Source organism: Puntigrus tetrazona, chromosome 16, assembly GCF_018831695.1.
Source record: "Puntigrus tetrazona isolate hp1 chromosome 16, ASM1883169v1, whole genome shotgun sequence".
NCBI classification, from domain to species: Eukaryota; Metazoa; Chordata; class Actinopteri; order Cypriniformes; family Cyprinidae; genus Puntigrus; species Puntigrus tetrazona.
This window is the reverse complement of record NC_056714.1, coordinates 5,189,505-5,215,440: the sequence shown is the minus strand read 5'-3', so window position 1 is coordinate 5,215,440 and position 25,936 is coordinate 5,189,505. Positions and strand designations below refer to the sequence as shown.

Sequence of the window (25,936 nt, the reverse complement as noted above, 5' to 3'; positions counted from 1 at the left end):
ATAAAATTAAAATACATTGCATGGGGAAATCCTCCACCTCTGACACAAAATTCTGATTGTGTTAATTCCTGAGGGATACAAATGCCTGTAATGCTGAATGACCTCTATAAATGATTCTGACACATTTGAAGGAAGCGTGATGTCCGATCCTCTTTATAGCATGTTTTAGGGTGTAGCTGCTGACTCACAGAACAAAGGAGGGGGTAAACACTTGTGTCGTCTCCACCCGCCTGCACTTATACTTTTAGATTTTCAGACAGCTATGTCCTACTTCGGCGCCAGTCTTTTCAGAGCTACTCATTTTCTCTCCGTGCCCCATTTCAGCTGGATCAGCACATCCTCGCCATCTCTGTCATAAAGTTTTGTATGTACCATGGAGAAATCCAAATGCTGCTCAAATGAACAATTGGACGTTTGTGTGAAATATATTTAACTGCTGCACGACTGCATGTTTATGGTAAGTTAGGGAAGCAGTTCTAGGAAGGTCAAGACTGGCTCTTTTAACTTTTTGACTTTCAATTTTATTTTTCAGTTCATAATCATGTGCCCAACAAATGCAAATGTATTTTTTAAATCATGCAATAAAAATACTTGTTTGAAATGATGTACTGGCAGAAACATTAACAAAAAAGTTAACAGTTTGGAACATACCAGGTGAATCAACGATTTAATGATCTGTTGGATGAAGACATTAATTTGCTTTTTTAGATTACATTAGATTTAACATCATTGTCATTACACATATAAGGTACAGGGCAACAAAATGCAGTTAGCATCTAACCAGAAGGACAATAAGCAGAAGTGCAGGATATACAATATCTACAATATGTTACAGTTGTGCAATGAATATGGACATTAAAAAGTGCATAGAAAAATAATCCAGTGTGCAAATGGATCATTTCATGAATCTGGATATAAGAACGATCTGTCGAACATTAGTGCCAGTTTTTAACAGATGTGGTGTCAATGGACAGAATTCAGTAAAGACACATCTATGAATAAATGGAGACAGCTTTTCTTTATTTAAAAAATGAATGTCTAATTGTAATTGCATTGTAAATGTATTCATTTCATCTTTGAGCTGCATTAAAACATCTTTATAAAGACACCTACATGATGACTTCTACATCCAAAGAACTTAAAACGCATATTTAGTTCATTTTTTTAATATTTTTGTTTCTCACATAAATCATAACACTTCAAAAGACTTCACATAGAAGTAGTATGAACTACCTCTGTCACCGAACTTTGATCTATGAGCTTGTCATGGAAGCAACTAAGGTTTGTGTTCACTGAAAAAATGCTGGTTTGGAATGACATGTGTAAACATGTGAGTAACAGAACCTGCTTAATTAAAAATAGACTTCGTGTAACAATGAAAAGTTGGTGTTAAGTCACGAGAGAAGGAAGTGTCTTTATGTAAGTGAGCCTGGCTGATGACATAGCGACTAGAAGTTGCAAATCAGAGTGATACAGATAGACACGCATGCATACACTAACAGAGCCTTTGGGAAGACTGTCTGGGTTCATTCATGTTACATATTTCATTTCGCTCTTTATGCTTGTGCTCGCTTCACCGAAGATCGTCCAAGGGCGGAATATATCAGTGTGTGCATTTACTAACGTCAAGTAACCGTAATGGTGAGCTCCCTTCGCGGCCCCCCACCCGGATGGCGGCGATTAAACCTAAGGCTGCTCTAAGCTACGATTAAAACATTCCAAATGTTCATAGTTCAAATGTCGATTTGTGGCCGTTCACATCATTCACAACTGATCTCCTTCCACTTGAATAAACACACTAATCTGGCTCCATCGCCAGGACTGAACCTGAATGTGAAAAGCGAGCCAAGTTCCAGACACTCAGAGAATGTCGAGTGAAAATGCATCACTGCTCTTCGTTTCTCTTAATCTGGATTGTGATCCTCACCGCGTTGCTGCTTTTATGCGTAAGGACACACGATGTGTGTTTAAAAATAATAGCGATATGCTTCCTCCAGTGGAAAAGTCCATCCCCTGTTGTCCCGCTCACAAATTAGTTTAGAAATGTTTTGTGTAGATTATTGTAATATTGTTTTTTTACAGTTGTATGGACTTTTATTCTGATGGCAGCCATTCACCGCAGAGGATCCGTTGGTGAGCAAGTGATGCAATGCTAAATTTTTCCAAATCTTTTCCCATGAAATCTTGGATGGCCTGAAGGTAATGTATTTTCAGCAAATGTATTTTTTGTGTGTGTGCGAGCACTTCCTTTAAACGTGCATTTTCGCTGATCAAAACTAATTTGTCATATATTTCCGAAGCTTTAAACGTTTCTTTTAAAGCAGGTAAGCACCTGCAAATCAAACAAGCGGAGATTATAAGCATTAGGGCATGCATTCATTTATAGTTTACCTGTTAATAAATAATACGCCACGATAGTGAGTTCATCCTGCAAGAGAACAGCTCGTGTTGTAATAGCTCCCGGTCATTATAATCTTTACTTGGTAACTTATTTTCAGCACTGTGTTTTCTAAATTCCAAAGCCTCTGAGGAGCCAGTCGTCGTTATAGAGACGTAACATTTCGTTTGTTGTAGATGCTGCTTGGCGGAATGTTGTAAAAGATTGAAAGATTGTCATGAAATGTATCTTGAAATACATAGTGTGAAACACTGAGAAAAAAACTGATAAGAACAGGATGATACAAAATATGTACACGGTATGTACCAGTGCACACTTATATGTATATTCTACTTTTTGATAATATCTTGCATAAAATCAAACGTTTTTGTCAGCCGCTTGTCAATTATTGTTCACAATATATTTTTAATTGTAGCTTAGGACTGAAATGTAGGATCTGGGGATGTTTTGGAACATGGTTTTGCATTGCATTTCTATTTCAAAATGAAAACATGAACGCAATAAGTACATTGTACCTTTTTTCATTTACAACTACATAGTAGTCACTACACTTACTGTAAAATCTAAATTTGACAGAAATAAATGGTAACACTTTTTTGTTCTGCTAAACTGACAAAGAGAAAGACAACCACAGTAGAGACCAGCCAGGCACAGTGATGTGTCTCGTGTGTCTTGTTCTTTCGTGACATCAATTTCTCCACATTATAACCTGTGTGCTTCTGTCCTCGGTGGCACAGACAATAATATCAGAGTACAATCAAGTCTGCATGAGCGTCTCCCAGATCAGATAGCAGTCTCTCTGACTCTGTGCCCACACTTCACCTTATCCCCGTGTCTCTGAGGATTCCATTCATTGCGCTGATAAGCATGAAGCAGACATTTAGTCACAGTATCTCCCTGATTCATGCACAGCACACCCCGCTAATCTCCCACAGCCAATGATACCCAGCAGTCGCAGACAGACGAGCAGAAGCCAGTTCCTCCGTTTTTCATGGTTACTTTCCTCTCTGCACCTGACTGTAGCATGTCGTTCCATAGCAGGAATCGCAGCGGGTCCGTTGTTTTCTTCAGCTATCGGACGCGATAAGCCACTGTTGACACAGCAGAAGAACAGTATACATTTTTCAGTTTCCCCTGTTCTTTGTCTTGAGTTAAAGTCTTTTTTTTTTGGAGTAGAAATCAGCTGTTTAGAATAGCGCATAAACAAAGCAGATCTGAGCCAGTTTTGCGGACTAATGGTTGAAAAGATGTAGGAGTCTTTGCTAACGATGCATAACTATTTTACACGGTTATGATTTTGTGTGAATTTGAACAAAAATAACCTTAACCTAGCGTACGTAAATTAGCCACCAATTCACCAAAACATAAAATATCTCTGATCTGCAGTGAGATATGGTTGGAATGCTGTGTGTTGCATTTGTGTGTGTGACAGGAAACACAAAATATAAATTAATTCTTTGTTACATTAAGCTGATTAAAAATAAGCTTCTTATCAGAGCTTTAAGGTTCATGAATGGATAATTGACTATAATCTGTATATATGGTGACTGGTTTAATATGTAGGTCTAATATTACTGCTCTATTATTACTGTGCAACTGTCTTTGGGATTAATTAAAAGATATATAGTAAATTCTGAAAAATTGTAGTTATTTTATGTTTTTTAAAAGTGATATTTAAAGTTTTAATATATAGATCTGGCGCATTTTAAAACCTTTGGATGTTTGTCCTAAATTGATATTTTTTTTAAAAGCATCTATATATATATATATATATATATATATATATATATATATATATATATATATATATATATATATATATATATATATATATATATATTCATTTTAAAATATTTCTTTAAAGTTTTGATATTTCATTAAAAGCCCTTTATATAGTTAAAAATATTCCCTTGCAGCAAAGTTGCATTTATGTATGTATTTATGTAGTTAATTATTTCCAGCTCTTACTATTATGTGAACCTGCAATGTAACTTAATCCAGCATCGGATGACTGCGATAGCTTTTCACCAGGAGCAAGCTGCATCATTCACACACATTGTAAAATGATGAGGTAGTTTGACAAGGGGTTACATCAGGATAACATTGACATGTTGCTTCTTGACTTGCTGTCGATATTTTCCCAAGAGAACTGTTGTAAAGACATTCAGGAAACTCTTTCTTGAAGCCACTGGCATAATTCAATGGAATGGAGATCAAAGGAAAACTAAGCCAGAAATCAAGTATCATGTTTACTTTATGTTGATACTATCACTTTTTCTGAAGAAGGAAAATAAAAACTTGAGTGGCTGGTAAACATACAAGTAAACTAAAGTTTAAACATCTGAGCGATTACACAAGTATAAACACTGAACTAGATCAAAGCTATTATGCTTTATATTATAAAATTTGAAATATATAAAAATATCAGTTACTAGACAACCTGCTCCGGTACATAGTGACAGTCACAGAACAGATCAGATGGTTCGGATGTGCAGCAAGACCTGTGATTAATAATGCACTGAATAAATTTCAAATTCGAAATCAAAATCTCTCGGATTACATATTTGGTACTACACAGCTCTAATATGGACTTACAATAAAGAAACACTGCAGTGCACATAAAAACACATATGCTGCTGCATTATTAGGCATGCATAAATCCCATAGCAGATGTAGACAAGTGGTGCTGGGGGAGGTGGAGAGTCTCAGAAGAACTGAGAGACAGGCTTACAGTGGATCTATTAAGCTATTTAAATGCCTCACAAACAAGCAGAATCAGCTTGATGTGACCGCTAGAAGATTGCATGGAAAGAACTTATCACTCTGCACCATCTAGAGTTCGAATATTTCACTTACCTGAAATTTGTCCAAAAAAAGTCATGATCCTGTGCCTACATAGCGTAAATCGCAAAAAGTCACATGGAAGCATAAACAATACCTGAAAAATCTGGTTTCCGCTGGCTGAATGGGAATTGCCTGGAGTCAGGATTTTCAGTTAAAGGGAAGATGATGACTCACCTGACAGATTGCCATTGCTCCGCTGAGGTCCTCTTCATGTAGTAATATCCATCCAACAGACGCATGTACGGTTAACCCCACCCATCCATAAACCTTGGTCTAATTATCAATGAAAAAGGAAAAAGCTCACATGAGTCAGATAACATTTACTCAGCTTTAATAAGCTCACGCGCAAGACGAATGGATCTACCTGACCATGAATCAGATTGTCAAAGTAAGACCGATCTCATTCTTTGAAAGTAATGTCATATTGTCTTCTGGATCTTGTAAGAATCTATAGTCTGCTATAGATTCCACTCCATAAAATATGTTTGATCATGCTCAACTACCAAAATGGCTTAATTATTACAGAGAAGAGAAAAGATATAGTTATAAAAGTTATATTTTTTGTAGACCATTTGGGATAAATATATCCTGAGCAAATGGTCACCAGCTGTAGAATGGAAGAGGGTGTTGGATACAGAGAACCACTTCAGACAAAGGGGTGTCTGAACTTAATTAGCATGCAGACCACAGCTGTTACAACAGGAGCAACATGATTTACATGAAGTGTAGTAAACTCTTAAGTGTTTAAAAGGTTTGAGTTTAGGATGCTCTTGGTTCAGTCCGACTCTGCCGACCCAAGGTACAGCATGTGTTTTGTCACTGCTATGCCTCAATAAACATCTTCATCAAGATCTTTGCCGTCCTTCATCGTTCATCTTGCAATCTGTTTAATGTGAGGGAGAGTTAATATTGTGTTTACAAAAGACTTAGGTGTGTGTGTGTGGATGCATGTGTAAGCAGGCCTGACAAAGGAGTGTTTTGGGTTTCATCAGTCAGGCCGCAATGTACAGTAACATTTCAGGAAAATGTCTCATGGTATTGGTTTTCTTGTATTTCAGATCAAATTTAAATCTTTCTATTATGGCAGGAGAGTGCCTGTGTTATATTCAACTACATAATTGGTAGTATCATAGTGCTGGAACAAAACGAGAAGAACAGTATGTGCTGATCTCTTGATAATGGTTAGTCAGGATCAGCACGACCTGCTTGCTTTTTTCAAAGGGATTTCTTTGTACTGTTGACAGCCATAGGTTTGCTAATGAGACAATTAATCACTGAAAAACAAAGGCCGATGAAATCCAAAATGTCTGGTAAAAGTAATGACTAGTCTGAATGCTAAGTAACTGTTCAATAAGGTCACAGCACTGCCACACAATAAGAAACATCTGTACATCGAACTGCTATGAAGATTAATGTGTAACAACAGAATGAGCATTATTGGAAAAAAATTAATCAATAAGCTTAAGAACTAGGAGGCCAGAAATTTGTTGTAAAGGGAAAAAGGCAGTTACTGGCAGACATTTCCTTCATGAAATTCCCCATTAAGAAATTAATCTCTGAACAAAAGTTAATTTCAACCCAACGTGTGTGACAGATCAAATCCAAAGAGGAAACTGCATGAAACAAAGTGTTGAATTATGAAGTGTAATAATAATAATAAAAAAGTGTAATAAACAACACAAAATAATGTATTTACATTCATATCAAAGGGTTTATTCACCTACACATTTTGTCTGAATCTCTCACCCTCATATCATTCTAACCCTATATGACTTTAAGATATTTTCATTTATGTCTATCCAAGAAAATAAAAAATTTTCAAACTTCAAAAAGTCCAAAAAGGCAAGGGGAAAAAGGGAAACCAACTGAGCTCCTGAAGGCACGCAGTGGGTGGAGCTAAAGACTAAAGCACCTGAGCATTCAATGCCAACAAATATTTGATATTTGATACAGTTTCACTTGCCCAGTTCTAAATCATGACCAGGACCTTTTATTTCTGGGACATCTCCATTCTTCAGAATTAAACAATGTGTAAGTTGAGGGCTGAACTGGGCCCTATTTATAAATCATTTATCACCAAAATGCAGGCAACAAAAAAATACTCGCAAAACTAACTGCATACACTGTTCACAAAGAATGCTGGGAACAAAGTCCTGAACAAAATCATGCGAAGCAGATTTCCTCCCAGGGAAATTCCCCTGTTCCTGCGTCACAGTATCTTTTAGATTTATCGTGACAAACCAGTCCTTGGGCTTGATTTGAGACACGACCTGTTTAACAGTAACCATCCTGAACTTTATTACTGAGCGGTTCAGGAGCCTAAGATCTAAAATGGGCCTCAGTTCTCTGTCCTTCTTTAGAACTATGAAGTACCGGGTGTCGAACCTGAACCCTCTTTCGTGAAGAGGGACCACTTCGATGCCCTCCTTCCTCCGGAGAGTATCTACTTCCTGTTCCATTACCAGAGCCTGCTCTGTGCCTATGAATCGGAGCAGAACGCCTGCAAATCGTGGTAGAGGCAATCCAAACTGGACACTGTAACCTCTTTCTACAGTGTGTAGGACCCATTGAGACACATCTGGCAGTAGTTTCCACACTGTTAAACAGTCTACTAACGGAATCCATCTCTCGAGACTGACCTCTGGTTTCATTAGAGCCCTGAAGTGGTGCCTCCTCAGGGGCAACGAGCCTCTCAGCTCTGCTACGTTCCAGGACAGAAGAGACTGAGAGATGTACACTGGATACCGCTGCACCCTGGAACACCAGCAGGGTTGGTAGGTCGATCTCTTGAGGGCACTAAAGAGAGTCAGGTACCGTGTTTACCATTCTTCCACAAAGGGGCCTGCCCTCCAAACTTCTGAGCCATAAGCACAAGGACTACTGATGTCTCCTACTGAAATGATGGTCCTCAGACCTGTATCTTCTCCTAGGAAGTAAAACCAGAGCCTGTTAGTGGGACCCAACAAGACATGCTTGGCAGGGGCTCCCACACCGCCAGTTGACCCACTAAGAGAACCAGTCTCTTGAGACCGGCCTCTGGTCTTCCCAGAGTTGCACTGGCAGGAGACCCTCAGGGGTGGCGAGCCTCTCTGCTCTGCTACATTCCCAGGCAGAAGAAACTGAGAGATGTGCTGTCTGGAGACCACTGCGCACTGGAACTCTGGCAGGGTTGGCAGACCGATCTCTGAGGGCACTGAGGAGAGACAGGCACCGTGCACTGCTTTGTATACTGCTCCTCCCCAGAGAAGTCGGCCCTCAATAGTCCTAGTCCTAGGAGCTCGAAGACAATCAGGGCTGCTCTGTCCAGCAGCCCCTGCCTCCACCTCAACCTCCTCTGAAGAATAGAGAGCACAGTGTTCCTTACTCAAGCTCCATACCACGCTGCACATAATGACAACCTGCTTGTGCACAAAATCAAAAAAGCAAGCAGAAAAAAGCAAAAAGCAAGAGGATAGGAAATCGCCATCCTCATTCCCTCCACAAAATCCTACTGCGATTTCCAGAGCACAGCTGCCGGATCTACCTCCGTGAAAGTGGGGCTGGCATCATGAGGAACACCAGTATAGGCTCTCTCCTCAAAGAGAAACCTAGCGAGAGTAAAGCATATGCAGAAACAGACGCTCGTCATGCAAGCAATCAGCTCCCTCAAGAGGTAACTGTGCGTGTTTTGCTCTTGAGCAGACAAATCTATCAGACTGTGTGTGTCACCACCCGTAAAGTAGTTTGGGAGAGGAATAACACAGTCGGAAATGTTGCCTGCTCTCATCCTTGTCTTCACTTGCAAATGGTAAAGGAAGACAACTTACCAAAAGACTGACACACAGAGCGCATTGCTGAATGACAAAAAAGCTGAAGCCGGCAGCACTCCACGTGTTTATATGCTTCCTGGCCAGTGGCCATCATCTGCCCACAATGTCTTTCCCATCCTTCCCATCCATGGTGAATGTTAAGCACCAATTTATTTTCAACCCCAAATCATGCAGTGCATAGCTTTTTTCTTTTACTTTTTTTTACTTTTTTACCCACGTACATATTCTACCTGGTCTCATGGCATAAACATACCTTAGTGCTCTTTTTATAGACACTAAATATGTAACAATATGTTACAGTACATATGACTGCAGTTTCCGAAAGAAATGAACACTAGAGGCAGTACAACTCTGACAACATTCATTTCTTTTCACGTAAATTTACCCAGTTTCCATTAATTTTCTATTTGTCACACAATTATTGGAAAAATATCATTGTATTATATTAATATGCTGGGATATTTGAAAACATGCTTTTGAAAATTAGCATCACACATATCCAGCTTAATATCTGTGTGTTTTCTTAGACAGTAGGTTTGTTCAGTAGGTCATTTAAGTACAGAGATCTTCTTGAGAGGCGAGGAGCTCTGGTTTAATCCTGTAAAACTATGGTTCAACAAAACAGTTCAAATCTGTATAAAAGGAAGAGGAAATGGCATGTTTGCATCAGCAAATGCATCAGTTTTGCATTTTTTACATTATCAGGTTGGTTTAAGGTTGGATGAGCATACATTTTTAGCAACAGCACCCAGAGATATTTGAATTCTGAACCATCAACTTAATAAAACTGTGTCAGGGTTCACATATTGAACTTCTGTTTTAGCTCCACTGAGTGTATATTTCTCTTTGAAACTGTGATGAAACATGCAGTAAGGTACATAAACACAGCGTTGCACAAAAAGTGTACAGAGGTACATATTTTTATGAGACCAGATCGTACATATTCCAGGATGCCAATGCCAAGATTCAAAGTTGCTTGCGATTGGCCCCCACACAATCCTGACCTTAATCCCATTTGAAGTGTTTGGAATGTGCTGGAGTCAACTTACTTTACTGGATGGCTTTGATAACATTGTACTTTCATTATGGCATTGTTTTGACAGCATTATAAAATGTCCCAACATTTAATTAGTTGCATAATTGTTTTGGCTGAGATCTTTAAATGACAATGGAAGAATCTCATACTCTGTTAAGTCAACTAAGCACATCCTAAAGGTTTTCAATGAGATGTATCTCAGGAGTCTGTGGTAGATAACTCATGTGTGAAAGTGTTTCAAAAAATTGGGCTTGATGAATCTTTGCCATTGTCCTCCTGGAATATAGATATGGGTATATCTTCCAACATGGCTGTTTCAGAAATAAAAAGCTACACACTGCAAAGGGTAACAAAATTGTTGGCCAAACATACAACATTTCATAAACATTAATCACTGCGATAATTTTTTAAATACTAAAATGCATTTACTTATTAAAAACCAAATAAACTGCAATATCTGGGTAACACTTAATAAAGGGTTTCCTTTATAAAGGGTTTATAAAGGTGTTCATAAATGACTAATAACTCCTTTACAAATGCATTTCATTGATAAGTTGTTATGAATGCAATACCTGCCAAATAGTGAGCCATTTTAACTCACATTTTATAAATGCTTAACATAAATATTTATTAACACTTATTTCACTCAAAACCAGATCTCTTATTTATTTCACAAATGCAGCAAAATGTACTAGTATAGCAAGACTGAAGGGCGTCTTATTTATGATTTCCTCATTTATATCTCACTTCACCTGCAATACTCTCACATACTCTGTACCATACCCATGATTCTCAGTATATTAATGAATTAAACATTTTAATAACCTGTGAAATTGAACCTTAAAAGTGTATACCTGTGAACAATTTATTAATGAGCTATAAACATTATTAACCTGTGAAAGCTAAATTGAATGTAATGTAAATGCATGTGAGCTTTTTATTAATAAGTAGCCTATTAAACATTAGCAACCAGTCAAAGTGAATTTTAATATGGACACACTAATAACTGATTTATTGATTATTATCACACACACAGGAAAAGTATTTTCTGCTTTGACTTTCTTTCTATAAGCCAGTTTATTTGTGCAGTTTAGACTCAGTAAGGTTGTTTAAGCAGTTTTGTTTATATAGTGCATCAATAATAAAAAACTGTGAAAAAAATCTTCTGCGTGTGAGTTAATAATTAGTAAATATAGCTCTTTCATATATGGTTCACGGGTGATCGATTTACATTAAACAACTTTCACAAGTTGTTAATATTTATAAACCATTAACAAATAGTTAATTACATTACATTTATCAGCCAATATTGTATTAGAACTGTCATTTTTATATTAAAATCAAGTCATTTTTGTGCTTTTATGATTTTTACCTAAAATGAAAATCATGAAGATAATATCATCTTGATTAACAAATAAATTAAATTAAATTAAATAATAATAAAAATAATAATACATTTCTAATCATTGTTGTGGATAGGCATCATGAACCTCTGCAGAAAATCATGGGTAAGGTACAGAGTATAAATATTTTTGTTAAGCATTTATTACAATTGTTACAGTTAAAATTTCTCACTATTTGGCGGGGAATCAATTAAAATCACACTTTTACATGCATTTATAACAGCTTATCAATGATTTGTAATGCATTTGTAAGTGATTTATTAGTCATTTATGACCACATTTCCACAACCCTTTATAAAGGAACACTTAATGTGAACAAAAAATAAATAAATAAATAAAAAATGCTATTATTATATGATGTGAATGTCAATGTGACCTATTAAGTGTCACGGCTGAGGATGAAATAATGACATTTCTTTAATAATCTCACAGGTATTGACGTATCAAGACATCTGTTAGATAGTTTCAATGCTGTGAAGCTTTCCAAGTCTTAATGCTTGCCTGACGTGCTTACTTGTCAAAACCCTCTCAAATCTCAAAAGGAAAGATTAAATATTTAGACTAGCAGAAGTTTAGAGGATGAACGTTTGAGTCTTTAAGAAGAACAAAAGATAAATACATAAAACCATTGCGTTTCGCATTTTTGTGTGACATCTTTAAAAATGACCTTTTACTTCAGATTAAGCACAGCTGGAATAGTATGTAGGTCTTTTCAAATCTTTTGTACAAGAAGCATTGAAGATGATCTCTTTCTTTCTCTTTCTCTCACACACACACACACACACACACACTAACGCTCCACTTCGCCTCACGGATGAAATGTGAGAGGGTCCAGGAGGAGGACTGTGCACTCGTTGACACTCTATCACTGTTCTCCTCTATTTCATCTAAATTAAGACTAGCACGGTGGAAAAACGTCTTCTTATAAATATAGTACGCCTTCACCTGGCAACATTTAAAGAGCACTGGTCATAAGACCTGGTCTGTTAACTAGTCCTGTCAGGAGTTTCTCTAGGCTGTTATGTCTTTATGTATTATATAATCTAATATCATACCAAGTATAACCTGAAAAAAGCAGAATTTCATGTGCAGCAAAGCCAATATCTGTATTTGTATTGGGGTCAAATCGTACGTGGACGGGATCTTCACTGTCCTGAATCTCTTGGTGAGCTGAAGAACATGCAGAAAGACGTGCAAACAACACACAGAGGCTCATCATTCTGCCCTAATTAGTTCCAGTCATCTAATTTAATTGGATGAGCAGTAGCCATTTTAGTTTAACAGGACTGGGACGTTTGTATCACTTGCTGAATTCCAGGCCAGAGCAATTTGACATAAAGCTGGGAGCATGTTCTTTAAAAGTTCAGCTTAGAGAGCTGAGAAAAGCAAGCATACACTGAAAAAAGCGAATAAGTCATTTATTTAAAGTGCATTATGTTGGTCTAATTAAAACCATGGTTTCCATTTTGATTTTGACTTCAGAAAAAAAAATGGAACCAGAAAATACATATAGTTAAATAAAGAAAACTAATCAATTTAGCAGTATCAAATTTGATTTTATGTTTGTATTTAATGTTTTCAAGTATTTTTAACATTATTCCTCCCAGTAAGCTAACAGTGTTGCCAATCTTGAGAGGCAATACATTTCTCCAGTTCTGCAGCAGATAATAGCACCATTAATTATCCCAAATGTCACCACAAAATGCATAATAAAATGACATTGTAAAAGACAGTTTGGTTATCTCGTAACTTTGTACAGCTGTTTGTTTTTTCATTTTTCTTTTTTTTTTATTGGCTTTCTTTCTTTGAAATCTGTCTGGCATGTCTTCAGTTCTCCCAGAAGAGTAATAGTGACCCAGTTTCACAATCAGATTTCTATGCAATCAGGCAGTTTTTTTTTATATGAGGCCCATTACAATAAATCTAGAGGTGAAAATCAAGTGAAAATATCACATATTATACATCTGCTTAAATATTAGCAGATGGCGAAAAAATAAAAGCCTCTGCTTGTTTTGAGGTAGCAGCTGATTTGATATTTTGCATTTAATACAAACTGTGATGTAAGTAGCAGTCAAGTGTGTTACATTCTAGGCCGACAGTCACTATTTTTTCTTCTAAGTTCTGATGATTCATGCTGTAATTTTTAGCTTTGGTGTCACATCATTATTCTTCTATTGCTTACAGCAGCATTCATCCGAGAACTCAAAGTCAATAAAACTATTCTTACGCTAGCAGCACAAACCAATCTTCACAAATGTGTGGGATGTTTTAGACTCTTATCTTACAGTTTGGCTCTTCTACAGCAAATCTTCATAATGTCTCACTGGGACACTTAATCACCCGACTGGCAACTCGACTGTCTAGACATACAGACAGTGAAAATGAGTTAGTCTGTTAGTTTCTTCAATGAACATCTCTTAACAGAATTAAGAGAGTGGTAGCCCAAGAGAGAGGGATGCAAAAAAGTATCTTCTTGTTTTATGCCAGTGACAGATTATTATATTTGCATTGATCCGATGAGGAAATATGTTTCCTAATTGTGTTTTCAACTAAAGTAGTTCTTGTCAAGGAGAAACATCCTTTAGCTTTTTCTGGAGTTGCAGTATAAGGTGTTGAAATTCATTATGATTCATTTATTAACTAACCATGACCCAATAACCTGTCCACGACCACAGGAAGTAGAACTATGATGCAATGTTGAAGCAAACAGCTGGCGGTTGGGGTAACCCTCGGTCACATGGCTTCTTGTCTAATCTTACAAACTGTAGAAACACCTGGAGTCAGCGAAGCTTCAGATGGACAGGCATATCACCTCTCTTGGCTCAAGGCCCTGCAACTTTTAGCTCTCAAGGGGTGAAATATTCATTTAGCAGATGTTTTCTACAAATTAAAAAAAAGCAACAAAGGAGTAGGCAGTAACATTAGAATGCTGCAATAGGGTAATTAAAATGAAAAAACAACAGTAAATGACTAGCTTACAATATTGTTCCATAGTCTCAAAATATAGCTTTAAAAGAATAAAACAAATGATTAATAAGTAATAGAATAATTGCATATAATTAATTGTAATAACTTATCCTTTGTATCAATTATTAATCAAGTAATACAGTATAATAGTATTATTAATATTATTATGTTTGTTTGTTTTTTTACTTTCAACATTTTAGCCTTTATGTAGCTCAAGCAATGCCAGATTCATGTGATCGACCATGACCATGAGAAATGCCTCCCTTTGAATAAAAAAACAAAAAAACTGTAAAGTATCTATATATAAAATGAATATAAAATAAATGTCTAATTGTTACTGATCTGCCTGGCTCTTTCACCAGCCAATCACCATCCAGCGCCCCCGGCAGCCAACCACGAGGCTGAGGAGTGCAATGGGTTCTTGCTACAATACTCACTTGTGTTCACCATGCAACCTCAATTGTATCCTTCTGATCAAGCTAAGATTGCTTATATCATCTTATATTATCTATTATCAGGTGCTGCGTGGCAATGTACAGAAAAGCTATGGACCCAGGTTGGTCCCGCTATGAAATCCATCCATCCAGAGAACAGCTCTATCACCTAACGAAAGGCACCATGTCAATTCATAAACATTCAGTTAAATTTCGTACTTTAGCAGCTCTCTGGTAAGTGCTATGTGTAATGCTTACTGCCTCTGACTTCTCTGTTCCCTCTGTTCTCCGACCTCCACCACTTTGACAAGCTATCAAATTCACTCAATAACTGAGAAACCTCTGTGCCCAAAGACATGTCAAATACCGTGCTGGACCCCTCCAGTTACAAGTTGTATTGCTTCATGTGGAAGAGATTGAATTATTGGTTCTAGAGGGCTCAATTACAGATATCATTCTAGGCTGCCTGTGGTTGGTCAAGCACAAACCCATCCTCTCTTGGGGAACAGGTGAAGTTCTTCAGTGGGGTAAGAACTGGTTGTCTGAATATCTTTCCAATCGTCCCCAACCTGTCATCTCCAGTCTGCCTGTTAATTCCATGTTAACCCGAAAAACCTCTAAAAAACAGTCAATAAGTATTCCTCCTTGCTACTCTTAATACAGTGATGCCTTCTGCCTCAAGAGAGCAGCTCCCTTACCACCACATTTGCCATGGGACTGTGCCATATGGACAAGGGGAAGGTGAAAGCCATCACAGCCTGGCCAGTACCCACATCAGTGAAGGAACTTCAAAGTTTTCTCGGATTTGCCAACTACTACCGGTGTTTCATACAGCACTAATGCCAGCCCACTCACCAGCCCAAATCTCCTAAAAAATAAGCCCAGGTCTCTGTCCTGGTCCCCGGAAGCCACTGAAGCCTTTGCAACCCTCAAGTCAGCCTTCACCAGCGCTCCCCTTCTTGTCCATTCAGACCCTGGATTACCTGTCATAGTCGAAGTTGATGCTTCAACCACCAGAGTAGGAGCCCCCAGATCGCCAGTGCGTTCCATGGACACAGAGCACCCCACTAATTCACTCTGTTCACTGGCCACCCAGAGACCAACGCCAACCTCTTTCGCATCTAGTGGCATGTGATAGCCAGGGATGCCATGGCCACCAGAACTCCTGGAACCAGTTCCTGGACTGGGCCGAGTTCCCCCAGAACTCCCTCCGACAGCCATCTACCGGACTCACTCCCTTCCAGTGCATGCTCAGCTTCCAGTCCCAGCTATTGCCCTGCCGGCTGTCGTCCACTGGTTCAGGGGGAAGAGCAATAGGGTCTGGGACAATGCTCATCACCAGAAGACTCAAGCAAACAGCCCTGGAGGTGATACTCCAGTCTATCAACCAGGTCAGAAAGTCTAGATTTCCACTGCCGTGAGCTCAGTCCCAGATATGTTGGTCCATTCACTATCTTGGAACAGGTCACTCCAGTATCATAGAAACTACATCTACCACCATTGTAGGTGGTAAGCCAAAGTATTTAGTGGATTGGGAGGGGTTCCTCGTGATGACATCTTCGATCCTGCACTACTGGTGGAATTCCCCAGCACTGACCCTGATCGACCGGCACCTCGGGCACCGGCATCAAGTTCCTGTCAAGACAGACAATCAAGTCATATCTCAGTCATCATCAATCAATGCTTCCAAAGGATTCATTACTCACCTGTCATCGATCTCCATACCTTATCTGTATAAATAAACATCATTATAATTTTACTCACCTCTGCGTCTTTGTCCATATCGTTACACTAATAAGTGATAATTGCATATAGTTAATTTTAATAAATTATGTTTCTTGAACACACTGATAATCATGATTGATAACCTGCGTTTGGAACTTCAAATTGATTTTGATATGACGCAGGAGGTGGTGTTGTTTTTCCTTTACTTTAAAGGAGATAATTCCTTCTGCAGTCTTTCCCCAGTGCCATGCTGTTCCACCACCGTCAAAGTGAAAAATATCACCACCGTATTAGATTCTCATGATATATCTCTCTGTGTTATCAATTTACTTGCTCTCCGTAAATGGCAGATCTTCTTTTGGCTGCCCTCTCTTAACGCAGGCTTACCCTGGCAAATGCACAGGGGTAAATCTGAGTCATCTATGAAGTTTATAAAACCATTCCTGCCCGGCTCAGATTGATTGATGCATTCTGGAGTGGTTGTAACTGCACTATTTGGCATGATCTGTAAGGTAATAAACAACATGAAAATCTAAAATCTTGTTTGTTATACTAAAAATACGATACATGTATATACCTGTTGCCTGATTTATTCAGCTGATAAATCTAATACAGCTATTCCAAAAACTTTATCACACAGCAATATATTATATCCAACTTTTATTGCATCTTAATGTGATTATATATATATATATATATATATATATATATATATATATATATATATATATATATATATATATATACGTTAATATGCAAGTAGATAATAAGTAGAGTATATAGCAAATCTCAATTATACATGATGACTTTTAACATTACAAAATAAACTATATTATCATCCTGAACTAATTTGCTAAATGGGATTTTAAGACATTAAAAATTAACATGGAAATTTTCTGCAAAGCTATTTTGAAAAAATGTATTGTGACAAACCTGCAACCTTATCTGACAGTGGGCTGAGATACTAGTAACAGATTCTCCTGAAAAGAGAAGGAGAGTAGTTTACACTTTATTAATAGGACATCACTGTTAATCCTGTGGTTACATATTCATTCTCCATCTTAAATGCCCGAGGAAGCTATGAGTTTGTGCACAGGAGAATGTCTCTCTGTTGTCCAGTATGCAATGTGGCTCATGTCTGTTTATTTGTAGACGTCAGAGATGCTCGGTGTGGTCAAGTGACTGCTGACTTCATGGACCGTGTGAGTTCTCCGTTGCTCTGAGAAGGTGACCTTGCCCTCATTGTCTATAAACATCTTCTGGAGGTCAGCCAGCAGTCAGACCACACCGAGGAACATTTCCCAAGCGGACTGCCACCACGGCACCCATAACTGCTGCCTGAACCCTCTAGGATCTGCTTTATCCATCTGTAAAGAGCACGCAGCTTTAAATATTTACAGAAGCAAATGTCAAATATCAGGAGTCCATCGTGACATTATCCCTGAATGGGTCTAGGTGTACCAATACGTCACGAGTTGAAGAATGTTTTCTGTCATCTTGTGATTGAGCCAACACCAAATATAACCAGGAAAGCAATTAACACTTGTTATAGCTGTAAATACAGCTCGATCAGATGTCACCACAATGGGTTGATGATCTGTTGCTTTTTGTTTTCATGGGTTGTTTACGTTAGGAGTGTGAGGTGGGCTTGGAAATGCATATCATATGACGACATAACAACAGACATTGTCCCGTTAAGGTGACTCTCTGTGATTTCTGTATGTGATCCAGCATTCAAGACATCTGAAAGTATCATGGCAGCCTATGCTACTTTTAGCATATCCGATCTCATGACTGGACTCAATTGTCTTGGAATCCATCCAGAATACCCCTAAAGAGGATTTCACAAGGCCTTTGTAAACTCCAACCGTTAGATTTTTTGTAAAAAATATACATATAATAGGGAAGCTTGTACTCTGAAGTTTATAAATGCTTAAATAAGTTGTAAAAAATAGTTAACTAGGCTAATTATGCGTTATTGTAACACTGTCTGGGGTTGGACTTGGTGTTCTTTGGCATTTGTGACTGTAGAAGCCAAAAAGACTTCAGAAAGCTGCTGAAATATGTTTCTATTAATAAACCAAGGCAGGTGACGTAAAGATGGCCTGAGGGGAAACTGCCAGTAGCAATGGGGTTACCAGTCTTTGCTGGTTAAGCTAGTCAGGAAACTTGCACCAGCATCCAAGCACAGCTAGAGATCTAAATATAGTAATCTAAACGGCAATCCAAATAGCCTAATAAAGTAGCAAGAGATAAACACGTCAATAAGAACAAACATCTGTGTGATGTAGCTGGAGACTGCATGTTCTAAAAAATGTTACCTTCCAGGACTGTTTCATCTTCATTTAACCCTAAAAATTAAAGTAGTTTTGTTGGTATAATTTGATGTTGATGAGTTGATTCAGTGATTTTAATAATACATTTGACTTGAAGTAAACCAAGTGAATATCAGATAATTTTTTTTGCGTGTTGCCCGCTAATACATAGACCTCTCGTGTTCATTAGGCATGAAAAAAGAGTGTATTATATACACTTACCAGCCACACACCTTGCTAGTATCAAATTGAACCCCCTTTTTCTTTCAGAGCAACCTTAATTCTTCATGGCATAGATTCAGCAAGGTTCAGAACACATTCATAATTTGAATTTTATCAACAATTCCGAGCTCTGTCTACCAGCTTGGATTAAATTATTTCACTGAGCTTGCCTCCATAGATTGGGATTGTCTTTCTGTGAAAGTTAAATGTTTCTCTAACTTCTGGTCAGAACGAAGTGATGGCATTCAGAGACCGTTTTTAGGTTAATTGTGTGCACAAAACAAAGTGTCTAGGTAGGCAAATCATTAGGTTTTGATGATAACTGGAATAAAGCTGGGAATTACTGGGTGTGGATGTGAATATGACAACCACCCGCCCTAACATTGACTTCTGACGTATTAGGCAGATCTTGGAGAGTCTTAAAAGCATAATCTGGGGTGCTGTCAGCATCTAGTGGAGGAAGGGTTCAGGTGGTGATTGTGTGAGATGGACGGAGGAGGCATTTTAGTGAAATATTACTTAATTTCTTACAGTTTGAGAAGCTTGCTTTCTACTGCAACTTTGTATCTACTCATCAATCGGTGGAGGTTGGTATTTTACAAATGCATTGACTGGTGAATTGATTGGTTTGGGAATTCTGGGTATTTTCTGCTTGGGGAAGATATGCCTACGTGCATTTGAAAAGAGATCAATAGCAATTAGAGCAGTATTAAATCCATGGAATACTTATTGATCAACAATAAATGATGAAAAAGATCTGTGTTTACCGAAACAACATGGTTTGGCCTCGAGAAGATGCATCTACTTACATAGGACACTTATGCTTAATCCACAATTAGCCTCTAACCTTTTCCCTTCTCTACTAAATCTAGTTCAGAATGCTGCATATTAAGCACATAGCTGCGTGTATTTCATTTTCATGTTTCCATGAATACAACGGGTGTCCTGACATGCTGACCCAGACAACGTTGCTTAGGTGAATTGACAGATTACCTCCATTAGCGATGTTTGCTATGGGCCACACGCCACCAAGCAGATGCTAATTGTGCAAATGGAAGCAAATAGAGTTTTCCCTTAAGTACACAATACCATCTGTGAGGGGAATGTAAAAAAAAAAAAAGTACTAAAGCCCATGAGGCCTTGCTCAGTTTTAGTCTCAGTTCACCTTAAATAATGATTAGATTTCTTGCTATTCTCATTTCTACTTATGTGGCATTCAAACACTGCTGGTCTCAGATATATATCCATCATGTTTTCAGAAGGAAATGATCCCGTTTTTCTTCACATATTTTTTTATTTTTTATTTTTTATGCAATTTAAATCTTAAATTGCGCACTCTAAAATGCCTGAGCCAAATGATTTGGTATTTTACCTGCCACAACTGTCTTACATAAATGCTTTCCCAAACATCAGGCGCCTGAATGTAAGATAACATGTATGTCTTTGTTACTGTGTTTAGTAAGTTATTTAGGGTGCAACTGATATACTATGCAGAAAAAGAGTCATAGGCTTTCCCGGTTGCAGCAACTTTTTGCACCAGTTTCCCAGGAAGTGAAGGTATCGTTCTCTCGAATATATGGAACGCAAATGGCGCTTTATTTCAAAAAAACTATTTTGGGATGGAAAATAGCTACTGAATCCTCCATCGTTGCACAAAAGGCTGTGGGTAACATTAGTCGAGAAAAGACAAGGAAACGCTTCAAAAATAACAAAAAAATGAAATGTGGCGTGCCACATGTTTAGACAGTAAATCTAAATGGTGGTTACATGTGCAAAACTCACCATCACAAAGCTATGGGTTCTGAGCAACAGCAATAGCTTGTCCTAGCAAACGCAACTAATTAAACGTTTTAGTACATGAAAGAGTGTATTTTCTGGTAATACATTCATGAATCTTTTGGTTTTGCTTGCACAATTTTCCTCATTACACTTCAGTCTTGGGTTCTTTATTTAAAATGGGTGGCGCTATATTTGTAACCATGCAGTTATATCTAAATGCGTCCATGCATATTTGCGTGGGCGGCTTTTGTTGATTATAAGAAAAAGGCCAAAACATGAAATGGGCAAATTCATGCTTTTCAGAGGTTAATGAATGGTTTAAAGCGCAGAGAAATGCGAAGCTGTCATCTTCGGTGCTCGGCAACCTCAAACGTGCCAAATTTGCTCACTTTCTCTGCATGAAAATTCCTGTAAAGGCAAGAGTCAGCAATTACAGAAGATCGTGTGATTACGACCTTCAACACAATGTCGATGCCCATTTGGTCTGCCGACAAAACCTCAGTGGAGCTATGACTTGAACCTGTTTTGTAACATTCATGTTACAGCATCTTTTTCAAGTCCCAGTAGATGCCGAGTTGTACACACCACATTATATTGGTTAACCAAACTATTTAGCAATAGCGCTGCTCCAGTAGAGCACATCAGTGGCTGCTCACTTTCACAGCGGCCTTACTTCTGGAATTCATTCATTTTCTCCGTGAGTATTTCAAAACATTCCTCAATAGAGTTGAACCAGTCCAGCTGGCAATAAGCAGAATCGGAACACAAAATAGTTTTCATACATTGAATTTGTGATTCAGCATGCAGCTTAAAAGTATTCAAAAATGCTTCATGTAGAGCAAAAGACTTCTGGAATACAAAACTACAGACTGGTGCTCACTGATTTTCCTGTAGGTGTAAAACACCACGTATTGGAATGCAACATGCTAAATATATATGCATTTATTTTGACCGTGTAGGTAGACTGAGTCACTTGTGACATCTGCAATGCTTTTAGATCTTTTAGCATAATTTCCATTTCCATGGTAACATAGACTTAAATGAAAGTAATGCATCGCAACCAGTCACAGCAGCAGTCTGTCTGTAAGTACTCAAGCTGATCTAACAACGACCAATCAGCTGTAAGCTTGATGCTTGATTTGGGTTAATGATGAGAAAAGTTCTAGAAGTTCTGTGTTTAGAAATGTATAGTACCTATATGGTAATATTTGGTTCATTGATTTAATATGTGATTCTAAAATAAATATGGTTTAAATTTGTAGTCCAGAGACATCACAAACTAGATTTAATGTAATGAATAAATGTTATTTAACGCCTTAATACCTGACATATGACGTTATGCAAAACGTTATACACAAGCTATTCTGTTACACTTCAATTGGATAGTCCACTTTAGACATTCTACTAACTGACTCATTGTCATTGATTTGCAGCTACATGTCTGCCAACGGTTAGGTGTAGGTTTAGGGTTAGTATGTAAGTACTAGTGCTAGTATGTAGTATGTTGTGGACCCATCAAAACAAAGTGAGAAGATATGGTAGCGCTTTTCCCTCAATAAATTCTTAATGTCTAAACTTAACAACTACCTTACTAACTATTAATAAGCAGCAAATTAAGTATGATTAGGGATGTAAAATAAGGTCATGTAGAATTCTGCTTAATTACTACTAATAAATGGCTAATATTCTAGTAATATGCATGCTATTAAGCAACTAATAGGTGTTGCCATAAACAGACAGTCTACTAATCCTGTGTACTCTGAAATGGGCTAGATATTAACTAGAATTGGACGGACACATTTTTGACATTATGCAACATCTCCAGTCACCGTCTAGGATGTTTTTTAGATCGGAAATGTGTTAGTTACACGCTTTTTAACATAAAGGTTTGATTACAGGTCTCGGCAGGATATACGAGTTATTACAATTTCGAGTGCGTTAGATCTGTCTTGAAATATTATAAATGGATTCTCCGTGAGGAAAATGAGTAGGACTTCAAGAACGTCACCACTCTGCTATGCTTTATAAAAAGCATTACTGACCTGCGTGTCGGTTTCACAAATAAAATCAGCAGCCGTGCATATTTCCAGTTTTGCATTGCAATAAGGCTAACATATCCTGGATCGTGACAGAGCAGGTGTGCGATGTGGACACAGATGACACAGGTCAAAGGACCGCAATGTCCTCATTTGAACCTATGACCTAAGTGTTTCTCTCTGCTTTACCACACACACACAGAGAGAGAGAGAGAGACGAAAACGCCCCTGCCCACACAAGCTTAGTCATTGCGAAGAAGCCATTAAAATCAGTTGGCAGAGACCTCACACCATGTCAGAAAAGACCTCACACAACATCCCTGGAGCTGTCACGCTGAAATACGCTCCGTGACCTTAACAGGTGTCCCATGAGAGATTCAAATCTGGACCGAGCTAAATGTCGTTCAGTCAACATGATGTGCACAAGCGATGCCTCTTACATAATGTGACTTATTTTTTAAATGGAAAATGTAGGATGTCACATTTTGGGAAATTCTTTCATTTATCATTTATTTCACATCATAACTCACATGATAATTATAATACCCAAGAGTCGGGTACGCAAATGATTTTTTTTATGTTTGGTTGTGAGATGATTTTTAGTACACTGGCCCTCATCGTGTCAGCGTGCATTACATGCAGCAAATGTCTAAAATCACTGTATTAAGTCAATTGTTTTGATAATTTCACTTCTCATTAATAAAATGTTATGCAATGTCACTACAGGCCAAAGGAAGGGTCCGCAGTCATGTTGTGCCGTTCGATATAGATGCATTTATGACATTATGAAGTTATAGCTCCCCCATGTGGAGGGGAATTTGGGATGAATTTAGTTTTGGGGTAAATAAATAATTTTAGTAAGATAGATGTCTCCGTATATACACATGGGGAATGAAAATATAAAAAATGCTACATCATGCAAAATAATAATAATAATGGTAAAAGATTAGGAAATATCAATATTCATCAAATAAAATAAAATGTATCGCTTACAGCACAACTTTAGTCAAAAATTATTAAAATACAGGCAACATTTTGTGGCGCCTAACAGAGTTATTTTAACGTTTGCAGTGTTGATATTCAACAAGGAATAAAAATTATTCCAAACCAATATCAGTTTCCCCAGAGAAACATACTCATTCATCCTCAATATATAGGAATATGAAAATGTGATCGTATGTATTTTTGCTAGAAAACCACACTTTAATGCATTTTATTGCAACATTTGTGCCAAGTAAATAGTTGTCGTTTAAAGCGGTAAAACCCCATTAACAGCATTATAATACACACCAGGCCTCTTTGAGATTAGAGCGCGTTATCGTAAATTAAGACTAAACAAGACATTCATCCTTGTTCTGCATGAAGAATGAAATCGCTAAGCTGTGGATGATTTGGCTACTGCTGTGGATGATATGATTTCCACTTCTTTCAGCCAAAATAAGAGCGAATTAAAGTATACAAGCACATGCTCGTAGGAGAACAACAAGAGATAGCAAGCAGCGGCTCAAGACCTGTGTGATAGATGCGTGATCCTCATCGTGTCCCTCTGAACCGCATTAAAGCGTCTGTTTAATGATTGACTTTCTAATGAAAGGCTTGATGAAAGCACTTGACAGTTAGCAATGCTATAAGGTTTCTGAAAAGATATGTTTACCTGAGAAAGAATATTTATTCTAGCACAGAAAAAAAAGATTGCACAAAAGTCTTTTCAGTGAGCAGCGAATTAGAATGATTTTTAAAAAATCGTGTGACACACAAGAAGTCATGTGAAGCACTCCTTTTTTTGTGCTTATTCTTCCAGTATAGTCCTCTAAATTTAGACTGGCTATCTGCTAATCAACACGTTATCAACTGCGCACAGGAAAACATAGATGGAAACTTCAGAGCAGATCCGTCAATGGGGCGCAGTTTGGCGGTCCTGAGAAAAGTGCGTCGTGAAGGAAGCCTGACCGGAGCTCCAGTCCTCCATGGGTAGGACAAAGCACACGGTCCTAGCATCTCTCCAGTGTGAATGCCAGCCGCTGATACGTTTATTTATAACGCTGTTTATCAAGGTTGGCTATTTCTGCCTCCGGTCTCACACGTTCTCATTGTGAAGCACAGCTGATCGCGTCCCTCGGAACAAGCAGAACAGAATAGCGTGCTCCTCAGGGTCTTGGGTTTATATGAGTGAAGACAGCACATGTGATTCAGTCATGACATGAAAGTGTTTTAGACCTCCCTACAGGACGAGGTGCCAAAAGCCATAAGGATCGTGGACCTTTTTATAACAACATGAACATGTAAGAGAATGTGGGTTCTGTAACTGGTCAGCTATGTTTTCATCAATCAATATTTACAATATTTACAAACACAAAATAACCGTATCACAAAACTAGATGAAATAGAATTGACTGAGGTCTATTTAGATACCCCACATTTGGCACATTTGATTAATCTTCCTGAACCGAAACGTAGTAATATAAAAATCAGCTCAGTCCTAAAATATTAGTATTTAAACGGTCGTTTAATCTCATCATCAATCTCTATTACGAAGTGCTCTTTGGTAAACCATTGATATGAATGGAGTCTTCACCTTATGTGAGTGTAAGATAAATCGCGATTTGATAGAAATAAGTACATTCAATTGGAAATAACTTGTCAAACGCACGATGATCGGCTGCTTTAATAACACAGTTGTGTATATGTTACATCACCGCATTTAAAACATAGAAATGAACTGTCCATCTTGTTTTATGACTCTCACGTGGCAGCATCTGTTGACTTGCTTTTTATATAAATAAAGGAGCGCGGTTTCAGCTAACAATGTACTTTGCTCTTCTGCTATAGAGTCGTCTATGTCTTGGACGGCGTGAGGGTGAGCAAACAAACAGCAGATTTTCATATTTGGTGATCTATCGCTTTAAATTGACATGAAAGGTGGCGGTATACGCTTTATGCCGTCCTTACCACAAACAGTGGAAGAGGC

At 37.9% G+C, this 25,936-nt stretch overlaps 2 long non-coding RNA genes across 2 annotated transcripts; one reads left to right on the top strand and one right to left on the bottom strand.

Moving 5' to 3' along the window:
- Positions 1-553: 553 nt before the first annotated feature.
- Positions 554-23,121, bottom strand: LOC122359852. Its single transcript, XR_006252731.1, has 3 exons — positions 22,975-23,121; positions 5,417-5,515; positions 554-3,489 (listed from the first exon to the last, which is right to left on the bottom strand). It is a non-coding gene; the product is annotated as an uncharacterized LOC122359852 (long non-coding RNA).
- Positions 8,022-16,650, top strand: LOC122359853. Its single transcript, XR_006252732.1, has 2 exons — positions 8,022-15,418; positions 15,555-16,650. It is a non-coding gene; the product is annotated as an uncharacterized LOC122359853 (long non-coding RNA).
- Positions 23,122-25,936: the final 2,815 nt, after the last annotated feature.